General features: G+C 28.9%; 1 protein-coding gene across 1 annotated transcript in view; it reads right to left on the bottom strand.

Moving 5' to 3' along the window:
• Positions 1-4,651, bottom strand: part of LOC117181736 (peroxisomal acyl-coenzyme A oxidase 3-like) — a 31,188-nt gene extending 26,537 nt beyond the window's left edge. The window contains exon 1 of the mRNA XM_033374698.1: positions 4,494-4,651. The gene's annotated coding sequence lies outside the window, so the exon portion shown is untranslated. The remainder of the gene's footprint in view (positions 1-4,493) is intronic.
• Between the last annotated feature and the right edge of the window lie 849 nt (positions 4,652-5,500).

The following is a 5,500-nucleotide window of genomic DNA, read 5'->3' as shown; positions in this document are numbered from 1 at the left end:
ACTTGAAAAGCGATTGACCAAGTGTATAGAGCTCCAAAGAGATTATGTTGAAAAATAAAAAAAAATTTACCCAAAAAAAATTGTTTTTATACTTCATTCTAAAGACTTATTGAACTACCCTCGTAACTACAAATAATAAAAGTGTTTGGTTAATAATGAAATGAGACATGTGAACTGAGAAGTAAACGTAAATTTTTTTCTGTGCCAATAATATTATGGAATGTCTGCTGAGTGACAAATACTATAAAATAGTAATAAGATTCTGCGCTTCCAGTGGGCGAAGTGTGAATTGTGTTTACCGCTTATTTACGGCATAAAAACAGGTATGTTATAAATAGACAGGATATGTTTTAAATAAAGTGAATGAAATATTACATGATAAACTTTAAATTGACATTTTCGATTGATGATTCTTTACCAAAGAAATGTATGGTGGTTTTGTATGTTTATCACTGACAGTGTCGGCAGCGATAATTTAAATAATAATTACTTATTGCCAATTTAACAATCATTACTTTATAATCATTTTGATAAGTTAAACATTATTTCTGAATTTAATAATTGATTACCATGGTTTTTTTCACAGACCGATCCCAGAAGAAATACACATCAGGAAATGCAGATAGAATTGGTGCAGTTTAATCAACATTGTTGAAAAATCGTTATCTCTGGACCTTATCCCAAACCTGGGGATTGATTAGCCTAAAATTAATAATTGGAGTCATTTTGATGGTACAGGCGTATCAGAAAGATATCTCAGAGCAATCTAACTTGCCCGGAGTTTAATTGATACAATTTTTAGGGATTTTTTTTATTTTAGAAAATGTTTTCTCTGGACCTCATATCAAATTTGCTTTGATTAACCAATAAAATAAATTAAACACTTATTGGTGATAGTATTGTACCAGTAATAAATCTAGAAGAAAGATTTTAGGCCGATATTTAAATTCCAACTTTTTTTTAATTATTCTATTTTTGAACTTGCTATATCTGGATCTGATTTCCAAATTGGGATGTGAGCAGCACCTAAAATCAATTTTATGTAATTTTGATGGTATCGGTGTATCAAAAAAAAAATCTCGAAGCAATTTAGCAAGCCCAAATTTTAATTAATAAGCTTTTTATGTATTATTTTTATTTTAGAAAATGTTTTCTCTGGACCAACATTTTCTTTGAATTATTGTATTTTCGAAATTGCTTTCTCTGGATATGGTTTGCAAACTGGCATTTGATCAACCCCTAAAATTACTTATGAGTAAATTTAATGGTATCACTTCTAACAGCATAATTTAAAGTTGAACGAAGCGTCAAAAAAATACATTAAAATAACATTTCGCGTAGCTTTAAATTACACTCAAACATTCTTATTTTTTGATAAGATATCAATAATGTATGAATTTAAATTTTAAACCTGAAAAAGTAGATAATTATAGAATAATATCTAAAACAATTGGAATAAAAATTCCGAACTAAAATTTCGCTTCTCATTTCTTTTCAATGCACTACTATAAAAAAATTCCTAAAACTTTACTTATTTAATTTGGGGCTAGTCAAATTGCTTAAAGATTTTTTTTTTTTGATAGACCGATACGATCAAAATTACTTCAAATGGATTTTAGGTGCTGATCAAATGCCAATTTGGAAATCAGGTCCAGATATAGCAAGTTCGAAAATAGAATAATGTAAAAAAAAAACTGGAATGTAAACATCGGCCTAAAATTTCTCTTCTAGATTTATTACTGATACAATTTTATCACCAACAAGTGTTTAAATTATTTTATTGGTTAATCAAACCAAATTTGAGATGAGATCCAAAAAAAAAATTTTCTAAAATAAAAAAAATCCCTAAAAATTCTATCAATTAAACTCCGGGCAAGTTAGATTGCTTCGCGATATCTTCATCCCCAGACTTGGGATGAGGTCCGGAGATAAAGATTTTTCAACAATGTTTATTGAAATACACCAAGCCGAAATGCACTAATTCTATCTGCATTTCCTGATATGTATTTCTTCCAGGATCGATCTGTGAAAAAAAAGAATGGTTATCAATTATTAAATTCAGAAATAATGTTTAACTTATTAAAATGATTATTAAGTAATGATTGTTAAATTGACAACAAGTAATTATTATTTAAATTATCGCTGCCGACACTGTCAGTGATAAACATACAAAACCACCATACATTTCTTTGGTAAATAATAATCAATCGCAAATAGAATAAACATGCCGGGCCGATCTGTCATTATTTAGAGGTTATGTTCAGTTTCACCTGTTTGCCCTAATCGCTGTAAGTAAATGTAGGTAATATCAATTTAAAGTTTAGGCATTTAATATTTCATTCACTTTATTAAAACATATCCTGTCTATTTATAACATACCTGTTATTATTCCGTAAATAAGCGGTAAACACAATTCACTCTTTGCCTACTGGATCGCAGAATATTATTACTATTTTATAGTATTTGTCACTCAGCAGACATTCCATAATGTTGTTGGGAGAGAAAAAAATAGACGTTTACTTCTCAGTTCAGATGTCTCATTTCATTATTAATCAAACACTTTTATTATTTGTAATTACTATGTAAAACAACTTATATTGTTTTGAAAATTGCGTCCATTTGACGTTTCGAACGCAGCCATAGAAACTATGATAAACTTGATCCAAAGATGCACAGACTTGACCGAATGGCCGATCCGAATGCAACTGTAAAGGCGCGAAATATGAAAATACCCCTGTATAATGGCTTCTCCCCTGCTATTGTGCAATTCGGGTAGCATTCGATTCGCCATGTATGTAAGCCCCAGCGTGTCCACCCTGTATATATAATATACTGAAATAATGAATTTTTTGACAAAAACAGTTTCAACATAAATCGTGTTTTTTCGTTGTATACGATGAAAATGACACATATGTAACACTTTGTTTCCAATACATCTTAATTTTTTCCATCCACTTCGTAGTTTAAACTATGCGAAATAATTAAAAAATGGTTGTTAATCCCAAATTAAAATGCATCTTCAAAATCCTACGTATTGAAGCGCAACGGATCCCAATAGTATTATTACGAGCAAAAAATTGCACTTGGATGTTTGAAAAATTATTTTCTGTTTGAAAAAATACAGAAGACTTTACGATAATCGAGGCAACCGCATTCTCAGCAGGGTACTTTGCTGGCGTTACTGCTACGCGTGCAATACGACCTTCTCTCGTACTCAGGCTGTTTACACAGACCCTAAGCGCTGATTCAAAAAAAGGGATATAATTGCCTCGATTATCGTAAAGTCTTTTGTATTTTTCCCAGAAGAAAATAATTTTGTAAACATTCAAAAGCAACTTTTTGCTCATTGAAAATACACGCAACACTTTCAGAAGCCAGAAATGTGTAATTTGATTCAAGAATCATCTCTGCACATTCCTTAGTTTCGGAGATGACACCTCCCTAAGGTTTTGTTCACAACTTATTAACGAATGATTATTTTTTGCTCTAAATTTCACCATTATGTACAAAAAGGATCAATGAAACCATACATTTTTTCAGAATTTTCATAATTTATTTTCAGTGACTTAGAGCTATTCAAAGTTGAGTATTCGGAAATGATATGAGCATGTTACTTATTCACCTTTTATTCGCCAAGAAATAATCGCTAATCATCAGCACATTTTAATTCTCTGTATCAGCATTGGCTAAACCCTCACCTGTGACCCGCATATTCTCTCCTATTTTTAGAATCTTTTTCTGAGATTTTCATGAAAATCTGTAAAAAAAGCTCGAGGTGCCTATATTTTTTGGGTACATAGTAATTTCGATATTAATTTTATTACATTACTCCATTACATTATTTTTTAATAAATTAAAAAATGGCTATTTTGGGGACAGTCTTGCACATTCTGATTTAGGTTACTGGCGTATTCAACTTAAAAAAATTATAAATTGATCTTAATTTTTATGATAAATAAGACTTTTTAATTATTATTTAATATTTTTAATTATTTTTAGAAAATATTAAAAAAATGATTAATGGTTATTAAGTCATTAAAATCTAATATTTCTTTATCAAAAAAAGTTTTGAAAATCATTAAAACAAAAATCCTCAAAAGTCCTCAAAATTTAGACAAATTTCCATTTTCGATCAAAGATAAGGCACCTGAAGTTCTGAACGTTCAAATGAACGAAACATTTTTTCCTATTTTTATTTTATCAAAAAATATTGTTTCAACTACAATTAGAATAATGCATTCGAAGTTTATTTTGTTATCTGTTTTTTGCAATTAAAATTGTATCCATATTTTAGCGCTATTTCTATGTTGCAAAGTCATCAATAAAGATTTCGTTCATTTGAACCTTCAGAACTTCAGGTACTTTAAAATATATTACTATGTTTGTTCTGATACAAGAATAAATTTCAATTTTCCTTTATCAATTATCATTCTAATAAGTGAAATTGAGAAAAACATCAATGAGATAAATAATGTACACATCATTTCACTGACCTTTTAAAATGCGTCCAAGAATAGCCTACTTTTCTGGTGAAATGTTTTGCGTAACTTGTAATTTAAAAATATATTTATTGTCAAGTTTTCAAATTGAGATAATATCAGTGCAACTATTCAACTTTTTATATTGACGTCTTGAAGTCCATTGGTAACTCATTTCAAGTCGAAGATAAAACTATTAATGCGCTTGCTCATCATAGTTCAGATAAGTCAGTGATTGCAATGGAGCAGTATAAACAGGGGGAGGGATCAAAAAGAGGGGGTACTACTACATTTTTATGTTAATGTTTGTTTTTCTGATACTTCTCTGATATATGCACTACGAAAAATGCCATATAAAATTAGTCTATACTCGAAAAGGTGCTTTAGAAGCCCCCCCCCCCCCCCTTATTTCCCGCCTATGAGAGGTAATCATTCCGAATATATGTTTTTATATGTATTTTTTTAATTCTTTTAAATCTTTGGACATACCCTGGAATATTTGAAAATCCTTTAAAACAATTGAATACATCAATTCTTGCAAATAAATTATTTTAATTTTCATTAAAATATTATAAAATCTATCTATTATATCTATTAAAATCTATTGTAATCTAGGAATCTTTTAAAATTTCGTACAATATTTCGAAATATCTTGAAATATTTGAACAATTCTTTAAATCAATAAAATCTTTGGAAATTCCTTTTTTTTAAGTCCTAAAAATTGCCTGGAATCTTTTAAAATGTCCTCAGATATTTAAAATCCTTAGAAATCTCTTTAAATTCTTCAAATTTGTTAAGATCCCTTGGAATCATTTAAAATATCGTGAAATCCTTCAAATTCTATACAATCTTATATAGAATTTTTAAATCGTTCGAAGTACTTTGAAATTTCTCAAATCCTTTGAAATGTTCTGAAATTCTTTCGAAATTTTTTGAAGTTGTTGAAAAATCCTTAAAATTGTTTGAAATATCCTAAATCCTTTTAAATTATTGGCAATATTTTGAATTTCCTTTTAATCTTG

This window comes from Belonocnema kinseyi, chromosome 10 (assembly GCF_010883055.1).
Source record: "Belonocnema kinseyi isolate 2016_QV_RU_SX_M_011 chromosome 10, B_treatae_v1, whole genome shotgun sequence".
Classification (NCBI taxonomy): Eukaryota; Metazoa; Arthropoda; class Insecta; order Hymenoptera; family Cynipidae; genus Belonocnema; species Belonocnema kinseyi.
The sequence above is the reverse complement of the archived record's forward strand: the minus strand, read 5'-3'. Positions and strand labels throughout refer to the sequence as shown.